The sequence below is a fragment of the Cherax quadricarinatus genome, chromosome 5 (assembly GCF_038502225.1).
Source record: "Cherax quadricarinatus isolate ZL_2023a chromosome 5, ASM3850222v1, whole genome shotgun sequence".
Classification (NCBI taxonomy): Eukaryota; Metazoa; Arthropoda; class Malacostraca; order Decapoda; family Parastacidae; genus Cherax; species Cherax quadricarinatus.
In genome coordinates this window covers 45,315,399-45,330,490 of record NC_091296.1, presented here as the reverse complement: position 1 = coordinate 45,330,490, position 15,092 = coordinate 45,315,399, and the positions used below count along the sequence as shown (strand labels likewise).

Sequence of the window (15,092 nt, the reverse complement as noted above, 5' to 3'; positions counted from 1 at the left end):
ATATACAAGGTATGATGTAGCACGTTATGAAAGTAGTTTTAGATTATGTATTGGTGGATAAAAGGTTGATGGGTAGGCTCCAGGATGTACATGTTTACAGAGGGGCAACTGATATATCGGATCATTATTTAGTTGTAGCTACAGTTAGAGTAAGAGGTAGATGGGAAAAGAGGAAGGTGGCAACAACAAGTAAGAGGGAGGAGAAAGTGTATAAACTAAGGGAGGAGTAAGTTCGGGCGAGATATAAACGACTATTGGCAGAAAGGTGGGCTAGTGCAAAGATGAGTAGTGGGGGGGTTGAAGAGGGTTGGAATAGTTTTAAAAATGCAGTATTAGAATGTGGGGCAGAAGTTTGTGGTTATAGGAGGGTGGGGCAGGAGGAAAGAGGAGTGATTGGTGGAATGATGAAGTAAAGGGTGTGATAAAAGAGAAAAAGGTAGCTCACGAGAGGTTTTTACAAAGCAGAAGTGTTATAAGAAGAGCAGAGTATATGGAGAGTAAAAGAAAGGTGAAGAGAGTGGTGAGAGAGTGCAAAAGGAGAGCAGATGAAAGACTGGGAGAAGGAACTGTCAAGAAATTTTAATGAAAATAAGAAAAAATTTTGGAGTGAGTTAAACAAGTTAGGAAAGCCTAGGGAAAGTATGGATTTGTCAGTTAAAAACTGAGTAGGGGAGTTAGTAGATAGGGAGAGGGAGGTATTAGGTAGATGGCGAGAATATTTTGAGGAACTTTTAAATGTTGAGGAAGAAAGGGAGGCGGTAATTTCATGCACTGGCCAGGGAGGTATACCATCTTTTAGGAGTGAAGAAGAGCAGAATGTAAGTGTGGTGGAGATACGTGAGGCATTACGTAGAATGAAAGGGGGTAAAGCAGCTGGAACTGATGGGATCATGACAGAATTGTTAAAAGCAGGGGGGGATATAGTGTTGGAGTAGTTGGTACTTTTGTTTAATAAATGTATGAAAGAGGGGAAGGTACCTAGGGATTGGCGGAGAGCATGTATAGTCCCTTTATATAAAGGGAAAGGGGACAAAAGAGATTGTAAAAATTATAGAGGAATAAGTTTACTGAGTATACCAGGAAAAGTATACGGTAGGGTTATAATTGAAAGAATTAGAGGTAAGACAGAATGTAGAATTGCGGATGAGCAAGGAGGCTTCAGAGTGGGTAGGGGATGTGTAGATCAAGTCTTTACATTGAAGCATATATGTGAACAGTATTTAGATAAAGGTAGGGAAGTTTTTATTGCATTTATGGATTTAGAAAAGTCATATGATAGAGTGGATAGAGGAGCAATGTGGCAGATGTTGCAAGTATATGGAATAGGTGGTAAGTTACTAAATGCTGTAAAGAGCTTTTATGAGGATAGTGAGGCTCAGGTTAGGGTGTGTAGAAGAGAGGGAGAATACTTCCCGGTAAAAGTAGGTCTTAGACAGGGATGTGTAATGTCACCATGGTTGTTTAATATATTTATAGATGGGGTTGTAAAAGAAGTAAATGCTAGGGTGTTCGGGAGAGGGGTGGGATTAAATTATGGGGAATCAAATTCAAAATGGGAATTGACACAGTTACTTTTTGCTGATGATACTGTGCTTATGGGAGATTCTAAAGAAAAATTGCAAAGGTTAGTGGATGAGTTTGAGAATGTGTGTAAAGGTAGAAAGTTGAAAGTGAACATAGAAAAAAGTAAAGTGATGAGGGAATCAAATGATTTAGATAAAGAAAAATTGGATATCAAATTGGGGAGGAGGAGTATGGAAGAAGTGAATGTTTTCAAATACTTGGGAGTTGACGTGTCGGCGGATGGATTTATGAAGGATGAGGTTAATCATAGAATTGATGAGGAGAAAAAAGGTGAGTGGTGCGTTGAGGTATATGTGGAGTCAAAAAACGTTATCTATGGAGGCAAAGAAGGGAATGTATGAAAGTATAGTAGTACCAACATTCTTATATGGATGTGAAGCTTGGGTGGTAAATGCAGCAGCGAGGAGACGGTTGGAGGCAGTGGAGATGTCCTGTCTAAGGGCAATGTGTGGTGTAAATATTATGCAGAAAATTCGGAGTGTGGAAATTAGGAGAAGGTGTGGAGTTAATAAAAGCATTAGTTAGAAGGCAGAAGAGGGGTTGTTGAGGTGGTTTGGTCATTTAGAGAGAATGGATCAAAGTAGAATGACATGGAAAGCATATAAATCTATAGGGGAAGGAAAGAGGGGTAGGGGTCGTCCTCGAAAGGGTTGGAAAGAGGGGGTAAAGGAGGTTTTGTGGGCGAGGGGCTTGGACTTCCAGCAAGTGTGCATGAGCGTGTTAGATAGGAGTGAATGGAGACGAATGATACTTGGGACCTGACGATCTGTTGGAGTGTGAGCAGGGTAATATTTAGTGAAGGGATTCAGGGAAACCGGTTATTTTCATGTAGTCGGACTTGAGTCCTGGAAATGGGAAGTACAATGCCTGCACTTTAAAGGAGGGGTTTGGGATATTGGCAGTTTGGAGGGATATGTTGTGTATCTTTATACGTATATGCTTCTAAACTGTTGTATTCTGAGCACCTCTGCAAAAGCAGTGATAATGTGTGAGTGTGGTGAAAGTGTTGAATGATGATGAAAGTATTTTCTTTTTGGGGATTTTCTTTCTTTTTTGGGTCACCCTGCCTCGGTGGGAGACGACCGATTTGTTGAATATATATATATATATATATATATATATATATATATATATATATATATATATATATATATATATATAGATGGGGTCCACCTCTGGTGTAAATTGTGGGATCCAGAGGGTAAATGCCTGCAGCATTCTGGGCACGCAGCTCATTGCTGGGGAGCTGGACGAAGTATTCAAGATATAGCTCTGATTTATCTGTTGTTTTACTTCCCCATTGCATTTTTGTCAATGTTTTTTGTCAATGTATTTTGTCTTTAAATAAAGTGTATATAAAATATAGGGAGAACCTTGAGTTTTCCTTGAAGCAAGTTTATTCTTTTCTGTGAGGATGTGGGTCCCCAGGACAGTTCCAGGGGTGGTACCTCCCTTGTATTTAAATATATATATATATATATATATATATATATATATATATATATATATATATATATATATATATATATATATATATATATATATAACTGATTATTGTTATTATTATTTATATTTAAGCAATATAAACAGTAATTCCAAGAAGAGATAATATTGGATATAGATAACTTTATAAAACCAAGGAAGCTTCAAGTTAATTAAAAATAATAATTGAATAGATAAATAGACACTAAATTAATAGAAAACACAGCAAAAGAGACTCATCCGAGTTGTACAAAACTTCAGTTCTTTCACATTACTGGGACCATTACGCAGGTAATTAATTGGAAAGATTGGCGAGTGATCACTCAGAAAGTTCATTACCTTAAAAGTTGGTTAGTCAAGATAAGTTTTGGGTACTTTGGAGACTCAATAGGAAAAACCCCTTTTCGTGAATGTCTGGAATGTTGAGAAAGAAAGGAGGCGGTGGAGGTGGAGGAGGAGGTAGAGGAGTAGAAGGAAACCGAAGTAAAGGTGGAGGACGAGAAGGAATTGGAGGACATGGAGGACGAGGATGGGAGGTGGCAATTTTGGTAGTCGTCTTGTTAGTTATGATGTTAATTATAGACACAGAACATAAAATTTCTCTCTGTCTCTATCTCTGTCTCTGTCTGTCTGTCTATCTGTCCGTCTGTCTGTATGTCTCTGTCTCTGTCTGTCTCTATCTCTGTCTGTCTGTCTGTCTGTTTGTCTCTCTCTGTCTCTGTCTATCTGTCTGTCTGTCTCTCTGCCTGTCTGTCTCTGTCTGTCTGTCTCTCTCTGTCTCCGTCTGTCTGTCTGTCTCTCTGTCTCGACATGGACCTGCTCCGCATGGGTCAGTAGGCCTGTTACAGTGTTTCTTCTTTCTTATGTCTCTGTCTCTCTCTCTCTCTCTCTCTCTCCCTCTCACTAAGGAGGCACGAAAGTATGCTAACAAGGATATATTTGTTAGTAATCTAGGGATTACAGAGGAACTTATCGCGAGCGACCACAAACAGTTAGAATAGATAATTCAGTAGTAGTCCTAGATTGTCGCTTAGCAGATTACAATGGGCTTAGAGAACACTTATCATCTGTGGACTGGGATATCAAAGAGAACTATCAATATGACAGTATTCTAAACACTATACACGCTTCCCAAAGAACACTGATTCCGTTTAGAAAGTTGAGATCGAATGGAAATGATCCGAAGTGGATGAACAATAGTCTCAAACATCATTTTAAAGGGACAGGAGAATTTATAGGCTTATCAAAATAGATGAGGGCAATCTCATATCAATATAATCACGATAAGATGCAGGTTAAAAAAGGGATAAGAAAATCTAAACGAGACTATGAAATTAAAGTGGCATATCGTTCGAAAACAAAGGCTTTTTCCAGGTATATAGAACAAAGGTTTTATATAACTGGAAAAAGCCTTTGTTTTCGAACCATTTGCCACTTTAAGGTTAGAGACAAAGGTTAGAGACAAGTTAGGTCCTGTTGAATTAGACACATGTGCAACTCTTGGGTATCTTTATTGAGGAAACGTTTCTTCAATAAAGATACCCAAGAGTTGCACATGTGTCTAATTCGACAACATGTCGGTTCTCTGAACCATTCATCTACAAGTTAGGTCCTCTTTAAACTAACTCTGAACAGCTTACTGATAAGGAGAATGAAATGTGTTCGATTTTTAATAATTATTTCCTCTCGATTTTCCCACAAGACACTAACGATAACACAGTAATTAATGTTTATAGTGGGCCTGAAGAAAATAAAATATGCAGTATCACAGTCACAGTGGTACTTAAACAGGTTGACTAAATAAACCAATATAAATCCCGGGGCCCTGATTAACTTTTTTTCAAGGGTTCTCAAGGAGGGAAAAAAGTAACTTTGTTAACCATTAACTAATCTTTTTAATATATCTCTTCAAACAAGTGAAGTGAATGTGGAAGATGGCTAATGCAATTCCTATTTTTAAAGCAGGGGAAAAGTCATTACCGTCAAATTACCGGCCAATAATCCTAACCTCAATTGTAGGCAAATTACTAGAGTCATTTTAACTGATATTGTGAGAAGGCGTCTTGATAAGGATAATTTGATCTAAGATACTCAGTATGAATTTAAAGGGGCCGTTCCTGCCTAACTAATTTAATGACTTTCTTCAGTTAAGCTTTTGAGGCAGTTGATCAAGAAAAAGGATAAAATATTGTTAAAGAAAGGAGCTGTTCATGGTACTGAGGGAAAAGTCCTGTCATGGATCGATGCCTGGCTTACCAAGAGCCAGGGGCGATGTTTTTCACTAGGATCAGTTTGAGGCCCATCGTTGTTCATAATGTACATTAATGACCTTGACGAGGGAATATCAAGTAATATTAGCAGAGCCGCTGGCGATACAAAAATAGGCAGGATAACTGATTCATAAGAAGATTCCATTGTACTTCAGAAGGATTTACACAATCTCACATCATGGCCAGAAAAGTGGCAAGTGCAGTTTAGTGCAGGAATATGCAATGTCCTGAAGCTCACGAATGTAAATAACCCCAGCATTTATGAACTAAATAATACAGAACTTGGCTATACAAAATGCGAGAAGGACTTGTGAAGCCAAGACAGCAAAGCCTATACGTACGTAATAAGGCAAACAGATTATTGGGATTTATATCAAGAAGTATAACAGGAGTGCAGAGGTCATAACAGCTGCTCTGCACATCATTAGTAAGGCCTCACTCAGATCATGCAGCACAGTTCTGGTCTTCACACTACAGAATAGATTTAAATTCGTTAGAAAACATTCAGAGGAGAATGTCAAAGTTAATCCATTGCATAAGAAATTTTTCATGCCAAGAAAGATTAAAATCTCATAAATTACATTCTCTTGTAAGACGGATAATTAGAGGAGACTTAACTAACGTGTTTAAATGGTTTACAAAACCGACACGTTGATAAATGAGACACTTTTACAACATTTGGGTATCTTTATTCTGGCAACGTTTCGCCACTCAGTGGCTTCTTCAGTCCAGTGCAGAAAAGGTGTAATAAGAGGAGGATGGCCTGAACACATCGACTCAAGGCTGAGGGACTGACTACCTCAAACTCCTCTTTTTATTCCGCCTTTTTACTGCACTGGACTGAAGAAGCCACTGTGTGGCGAAACGTTTAAAGAATATAAATATACCAAAAATGGAAGATGGGCATAAACAATGGAGATATATAAAGGATATAGGAAAGTAATGGTTTGGAAATGGAGTAGTCAAAGAGTGTAAGTCTTCCTAGTATTCATTGAAACTAAAACCTTGGGTAACTTCAAATTTAGGATGGATAGATACTATCTTCACCTCAATTTCTCTGGATTATCTTTCCCATGGAGATTCAGAGTCACCATCTCGTAGTTTGTTATAACATTAATTATACCCTACACTATGTGAACGTTACCCAACATCACTTGCTCTATGGAAACTTTATCGAGGCTGCACCTGCTTATCTCCCGGGACTTCTCTCGCCCCATCAGTGAAACAGGAAGCCGTTAATTATTGCTTGAATGACTGTATCATGAGCCACCCAAAACCATTAACAAGGTGACCCTCCTATCCCACACTGATGGATCGTCAGTGCATCCACAGACGTACACTCACTCGCTCTCTCTCTCTCTCACACACACACACACACACACACACACACACACACACACACACACACACACACACACACACACACACACAGTAGCAAAGAAGCGGGGCAAGGAGCTATGATGCGACTCCTGCAACTATAATAGTTGAGTAGACACATGTAAATTCATTCAAACACCTTAATTACTGGGAACGCTTAGAGTCACTTGACCTGTACTCACTGGGACGCAGACAAAAAAAGAGATACATCATAATCTACACCTGAAAAATCTTAGACTGGTCCCAAATCAGAAATCACTCCCTATGAAAGCAAAAGGCTAGGTAGACGGTGCAACATACCCAAAATGAAGAGTAGGTGAGCCATTAGTACACTAAGAGAAAACACAACAAGTTTACCTGGAGAGGGTTTCGGGTGTCATCCCCCCCGCATCCCCGTTCTGAGACCAGACCTCATGGTGGATCAGGGCCTGATCAACCAGGCTGTTACTGCTGGCTGCACGCAAGCTGACGTACGAGCCACAGCCTGGTTGGTCAGGTACTGACTTTAGATGCCTGTCCAGTGCCTTCTTGAAGACAGCCAGGGGTCTGTTGGCAATTCCCCTTATGTATGCTGGGAGGCAATTGAACAGTCTTGGGCCCCGGACACTTATTGTGTTGTCTCTCAGTGTACTCGTGCCACCCCTGCTTTTCATCGGGGGAATGTTGCATCTCCTGCCGAGTCTTTTGCTTTCATATGGAGTGATTTTCGTGTGCAGGTATGGTACCAGTCCCTCCAGGACCTTCCAAGTGTATATTATCACGTATTTCTCTTGCCTGCGTTCGAGGGAATACAGATCAAGGACTTCAACCGTTCCCAGTAGTTTAGGTTCCTTATCGCACTTATGTGTGCCGTGAAAGTTATTTGTACATTCTCTAGGTCTGCAATGTCGCCAGCCTTGAAGGGGGCCGTTAGTGTACAACAGTATTCCAGCCTAGAGAGCACAAGTGATTTGAAGAGAATCATCATGTGATGGGGCGTCCCTAGTTTTGAAGGTTCTCATTATCCATCCTATCGTTTTCCTAGCGGATGAGGTAGATACATTGTTGTGGTCTTTGAAGGCGAGATCCTTTGACATTATCACTCCCAGGTCCTCCACATCACTTTTCCGCTCTATTGTATGGTTAGAATTTATGGTATACCCTGACACATTTTTAATTTCTTCAAGTTTTCCATATATGAGTAGTTGAAATTTCTCCTCGTTGAGTGGCCCATTCGAAGATTTGGTTGATGTTCAGGGCCCAAAACTGTTCAACAGCCTGACTCCAGGCATAAGGTGAATTACCAATAGACCCCTTGCTGCCTTCAAAAGGGAGCAGGACAGGTACCTATAGTCAGTACCCGACGAGGCAGAGTGGAGTGTGGCTCGTTCGTTGGACTACGTGCTGCCACCAGTAACAGCCTGGTTGATCAGGCCCTGATCCACCATGAGGATTGTTGAAGGACTGAACCGCGGAGGCGTTGATTCCTGGAATACCCTCCATGTAGACTTCAGGCAGGTAAGTAGAACAGATAAGGCATGCATCGACAGGCATGGAAGCCCAGCCTCAGGAGTGCCACCAAGGAGAATCACCTTCAGAACGTTCGTTTCTCATCCCTTAGATCCCCTCCTAACCGAATACAGTAACCTGCAGAAAACCACACTCAACACCAAGATTCCCAAACCCAACACAGATACCATTCTCACAGCAGCCTCTCACGAAACCCCGCCCGGCGTTCCATACCCCCATCCCACAAAAACCCCTCCCACCCCCCTGACTCTTGGACAAAGACCAGGGATCCGAGAACCAACGAACCAAAATACAGTATACATAAAGAGGCTGAAGGAATGGTATGCCAAAGTTGATGAAATATCAAATGAGAGTGAAGGCATCCACAGACAGCATTGCACTCACAGAGTCGTAGCTTACAGAGATGATGACAAACACGAACTTCCCGACTGGCTATCAGATCCTGAGGAAAGATAGAGGTGAAAGAGGAGGAGTGTCACTGCTCATCAGAAACAAGTAGTGTTTTGAGATGTGTGGAATTGACAAAGGGAAAGCAGATAACTACAAAGTAAGAACACTTCCGAACAGAAATCCCAGAGTGGTGATAGCAGTAATGTACGGCGGAGCCATTGAATAGCACGAAACCAAGGCAAGAGTATGGTGTGATTAACAGAGCAATTGTGGATACACTAGTTTAGTCATCCAGAAGGGCTCACAGGGCTCTTCTGGCAAAGTTGCTGGTCATGGAGAACTTTAACCACAGGGAGATTGACTAGGAAAACCTGGAGCCAAATGGGGGTCCAGAAACTTGGATGGTACGATGCTGGAGGTGGTAATGGAAACCTTCATGCACCAACATGTTAGGGACAGAACCAGAGAGAGAAGATGAACCAGTTAGGCTGGGCGTTGAGTGGTTCTGAATATTACATACAAAAGGCCCCTCGGTTATAGTGATCACATTGCTGTGAGTTTTGAATACCTTGTGGAGTTGGAAATATAAACACAAATGCAGTATAATGTGATCCTTTATTGACAACGTTTCGCCCACACAGTGGGCTTTTTCAAGTCACAAACAGATCTACCTGGGTGGAAGGTACGAGAGTATTTATAGTCACGTTGAGAATGCTGAGGTCAGGTGGAGAATGCTGCATCTGATGCTCTACCGAGTGGGGTTATAGAGTCTAAAATCTTGGGTAGCTTGGAAGGGAGATTGGATAAGTTTGTGAGCAGACCTTCTACAGTGTTCCTCCATTCCTATGTTCTTATGTGGGATAGCAATGAAGAAGTTTCTTGGCAAGTGGTTCAGCTATGTTATAGAAGCCACTATTCTGGTTGAAGTTGTTGATTCAAGGATTTTTCGGTATTGAGTATTGTCTTCTCTGGCGATAAGTCTTGAGTTTCTGTAGTTGATTAAATGGTTGTGTGAGGTGCGATGTTGTACACAGGCATTTCTTGGATTTCATGTATTACCCAGTTAACACGCTTATCATTGAATGTGTAGCTAGAAAGGGAGGTTAACTGGATTTAATAAGCATTATTCCACAGTTAAATGTTGCATTTAAGGTCAAGGAGCAGGTGTTAAGCACAGAAGTCTTGATGGATCTCAAGCACATGCAGGAAGACAGGCGTTTATTTACTGGAGTCAGATGAAATGAAGTGACTATCTTCCCGCCAGTGCTGCAGATACATCCAGATTACGGTGATGAACAGCTGCTCTTGGGCTGAGAAGACTGATTACCTCATCTACTCTCTTCCGTTTATGTCACTGAATTGTATTGATTAAAGCACTGAATAGCGAAACGTCTACAAATAAAGATACATATGTAGCACCTGTGTATAATTCATCACCTGCGCTTTCACCTCTTTTATCACCTGTGTCATCCTAGCACACATTTCAGTCAGTTATGAAAAGAAGAAAAAATACTCTCTAAGTTACATGCATCACACGCCTCTCTCAAAGTTATAAATACTCACTCTCTTACCTCTTGTAACTCTTGAGACTGGTGTTTAACTCTTATCTTGGACGAGGACACTAATCTTATCACTTTCTAGTTCAAATCTCTTAATAAAAACATTATTATCACTTATTACTTAATGTGTCACAAATAACTCTCCTTAACTCATTACACAAAAATTTATCACTTACAACTCTTCCAGCAGCAACACCACGAAAGATTGGAAAATATTATCCAGCAGTTAATGTTTGTGGTGATTAAAGATACGATACCGAATATTAACATGTATCAGAGGATGGACGAGGTTGTTGGTCAAGTTGTATTGTTATAGAGTAAATTCCATGCCCAGAAGACAGAAATACAACCATTCATCGTGTTTTTACAGCGCAGTATTGGCCCTCATTTCCCTAAAATGATCCTCTAGTCACCTATTCTAATGTACCAGTAACATCTACAAGTGTTCTCACAACAGGATTGAATCATGAGATGGCTAAGTAAATAACCTCACCGAGTAATCCATCCAGGGAGAAACTGCTAGCACTCACCCCGACCGCTATGGGTAACTAAGTTACTAGTAGTCCACCTACTAACAGTGATGTGCCAACGGCCTTTTCTTAACTGTTAATTGAAGGAGCAACAAAGAATGATTTCTCAAGATCTCTCTTGTTCAGTTCCAAATGAAGAAAGAATTGATTATCGAAGAATGTATTACCCATAATGTACCCAATGCATACGTAGCTAACAGCAGGAATACACTGCCATCCCATCTCCAGTAGAGGAGGTTACAGCAGGTAATGTGAGTTTAGTATTGAAAACGAGACACTTTGAGGTGATGAATATCACTACCCACAATAAATTAAAAATGACGCAAACAAATGAAATGAACAGAATTAATACATCAAAGGAGAGCCTCACATCACCGACACCCAGTTCAGACTCCCAAGTATGTACTGATGGAGACACTTCTCTAATCTCCTTTATAATCCTCACCACTTCTTCCTGATTTATTTACACAAACCAGTGTACACAGAGGCTTATTGAACCAGGGATAACCCCTTGAAAAAATGGCTGCAGAAGACAGAAGAAAGTTACATTTGGAAATAAATTCTGTTCATGTAATTGTCTAAATACTTGTTTGTATTAATCTACCTTTATATAATAGAATAATAAAATGAATTTTAAAATATTTTATTGATACCAGTTTGTTACATATATTTATTTTGAAAAATCATGAAAATGTTTAAACCAATGATATATTTTCCTTGATCATTATTATATCACTACATGTGGTGGCCCGTGGCCTGGTGGCTAAAGCTTTCGCTTCACACGGCGAGGGTCTGGATTCGATTCCCAGCGAGGGTAAAACACTGGGTGTGTTTCTTCACACCGGTTGTCTATGTTCCCCATCAGTAAAATGGGTACCTGGGTGTTAGTCGACTGGTGTGGGTCGCATCCTGGGACAAAACTGACCTAATATCCCCGGAAATGCACAGCATAACAAGATGCTTTCTATACAGTAGTATGTCATTGATGTCAGCTAGGTCTGTATACCTTGTATATGTACTTGTATTAAATTAAATATTATTATATTATATTATTTTTATATTATTAATACTGTGTGAAAAAAGTTGTGAAGAAATTTTCTCCAGGAGGGGGGTATCAGCCCCTTTCAGCCCCTTTCAGCCCTAAGGGGCCCAGCCCTCTCAAAAGGGGTAAACATCTTGTTTACTGCTACAGCAAGTAATTGATCCCAGATGCAATACGAGTATGCGACGTGGTCAAGCGACCACCTCTCCTTGCAAGAGTCCAGTGTTGCAAAGTGTAGTTTAATAAGAGACAGTCCATCTCTTACCTTAGCAGGACAATTAAGAAAAATCCTGCTCCCACTTTATTACCATGGTAAAGATAGTGTACATTGTTGTCTATACTTAAGACAGCAAGAATTAAGCATTCTGTTTTGCTTCATGGAGGAAGTTTGGCAAGGAAGCAAAAAGTACTAGGTCAGCTTTTCCTTTATGTTCTAGGGACATTGTAGCGGCGTAGGACGCTGTGAGGTCAGATTACTTTTGACTCTACTGAGAGACACATTGACGTGCCGGGATAACCAACAAAGAACACTGTTCTGCGCGTTTTGCACAAAAGAATCTCAAACACTTACAGAGAAGTGTGATCAGCTTCTTTAGTGACATTATGGTGTGAACAATTATTGATGAACAGTGTAACAACGAGTGTTGCGATCCAACGGAGTGAAGTGCGACATTCTTCAGGTTGATCAAAGACCTTGCTTATATAAGCAGCACCAGCAACAAAGTTCGTTGCATTGTCTGAAATCATCAGTCTGGGACTTGCCTTTCTGGCTGCAAATCTTCTGAATAATTTGATAAAGGGTTCAGCAGACATGTCAGTGGCTACTTCTAGATGTACTGCTCTAGTCGTAGCACAAGTGAACAAACAGATGTACAACAGATGCTGAATCAACGCAGTTGTCATTGGAGATACATTCCTCCTAAATCTCCATGGCACGGCGGATTTTATGAAAGAATGATCGGAATTGTAAAACATTGTTTGAGGAAGACTCTTCATCGTCAGAGAATCAGTTTAGAAGAATTCCGTACAGTTTTGACTGAAATAGAAAATAGAGTCAACAACAGACCTCTAACTTATGTTACCGATGATTTGGACAATTTAGAAGTGTTAAGTCCATCTCATTTACTCCATGGCAGAAGTCGAGAACCTGTTCCTCTCATGAATGATAAAGAAATCATAGAGGATCCTACTTATTTCTAACCTGAGCAACTCAGACGTAAATTCAAACACCTTAATAAAGTGATTGAACATTGGGAGAAAATTTGGCGAGAAGACTATCTCACCTCATTGAGAGAACACTTCTATGGAGCTGGTGTTCCAGAAAATCATAAGTCCTTAAGTCCTGGTGACATAGTGATTATTGACAATGATGGTCCAAGGTCCCAGTGGCCACTTAGAAAAATTGTGACCATATACCCTGATGCAAATGAAATCATCAGGACAATTGATGTTTTGAGCAAAGGTGTAGTGAATAAGCAGACAATAAATAAACTAGTGCCATAAGAATTACACAGTGTTGAAAATAAAATTAGTGATTCTCCAGAAACCACACAGACTAAAGCTGTTCAGAAAAGACAAGCAGCAGTGGTGGCGAGTGAGAAAATCAAATTAATGTTAAGTGATGAATAGTTCACCTGCACCGAACCTCCGCCGCCCCCCAGTGTGGAGAAATTTTCTCCAGGAGGGAGGGTATCATCCCCCTTCAGCCCCTTTCAGCCCTGAGGGGCCAAGCCCTCTCAGAAGGGGGCAAACATCTTGTTTACTGCTACAGCAAGTAATTGATCCCAGATGCAATACGAGTATGTGACGTGGTCAAGCGACCACCGCTCCTTGGAAGAATCCAGTGTTGCAAAGTGGAGTTTAATAAGAGACAGTCCATCTCTTACCTTAGCAGGACAATTAAGGAAAATCCTGCTCCCACTTTGTTACCATGGTAAAGATAGTGTGCATTGTTGACTATGCTTAAGACAGCAAGAATTAAGCATTCTGCTTTGCTTCATGGAGGAAATTTGGCAAGGAAGCAAAAAGTACTAGGTCAGCTTTTCCTTTATGTTCTAGGGGCATTGCAGCAGCATAGGATGCTGTGAGGTCAGATTACTTTTGACTCTACTGAGAGAGACATTGACGTGCCAAGATAACCAACAAAGAACACTGTTCCATGTGTTTTGCACAAAAGAATCTCAATAAACACTTACAGAGAAGTGTGATCAACTTCTTTAGTGACATTATGGTGTGAACAATTATTGATGAACAGTGTAACAAGAGTGTTGTGATCCAACGGAGTGTAGTGCGACATTCTTCAAAGAACACTATTCTTCAATCAATACATTGGATATCCGGGCATAACTATGGGTCAGATACATATACCCAGGTAAGTGTACTAACTCGTGATGTACTACTTTTGACTGTGCAGTTGAGTAAAAGGTTGTGAGTTAGTCACTTATCATAAATCCTGGTGATAAGTGAACATTTGAGTCCACACAAGTAAGTGTTGTTAGCAATCAGTGTCTGATATTTGCTCACATAACACCCTCTAGAGGTAATTTATAATGATACATTTTATACTTTCTTACAGCCCATTGCGAAGTGGATATGACAGTTTCTCAAGACCTCGCCCACAGGGGCGGCTGTGCGGGCGATGAGCTGTCTTTCCAAGCTAAGTACCCCTATATTTAATTTTTAACCTTAGCTGGTAAACCATCTCTCAACAAAAGTTATTTAATAATGGATATTATCATCATCCTCTATACAATCATGTGAATAAAATACAGTGGCACCGTATGAAGGAAAATATATTAACTTAAATATGATGTATGAATAAGAAAATAAAATACATTGTCTTTAACACAGAGAAATATAAAGACAAGGACTTAGGAAAAAATAGTTAAATGTAAGAAATGGGATCGCACTGCCTGGTCGGCTGCCTGATTGGCCTTAGGGCTGACTGGCTGGCTAGCTGGCTGGAAGGCTGACTCGTTGGCAGGATGGATGGCAAGTTGGCTGCCTGGCTGGTAGGCTGACTGGCTCGCTGGCTTGCTCGCTGACTAGTTAGTTGGTTGGCTGGTTGGCTCGCTGGCTTACTGACTGGCTGGCAGGCTTGCTTGCTGACTGACTGGATAATAATCTTGCTGGCTGGCGGACAGCCTGGCTGAGTTGATAGCTGGCTCGCTGACTAGCTAGTTGGCTGGCTGTCTGGCTCGCTCGCTGGTTCACTGGCTGGCTGGTTGGCGCGCTCATTAGCTGGCTGACTGGCTTACTCGCTCGCTGGTGTGGTGTGGCAAGGTGGTGTAGCACGGCAGGTTGGTGTAGCACGGCAGGGTGGTGTTGTAGCAGGGTGGTGTGGTAGGGT

General features: G+C 40.9%; 1 protein-coding gene across 1 annotated transcript in view; it reads right to left on the bottom strand.

Annotated features, from left to right (window-relative positions):
* The window catches only part of fusl (fuseless), a gene marked incomplete in the record, with an annotated part of 465,734 nt that overhangs the window by 88,360 nt on the left and 362,282 nt on the right, over positions 1-15,092 (bottom strand).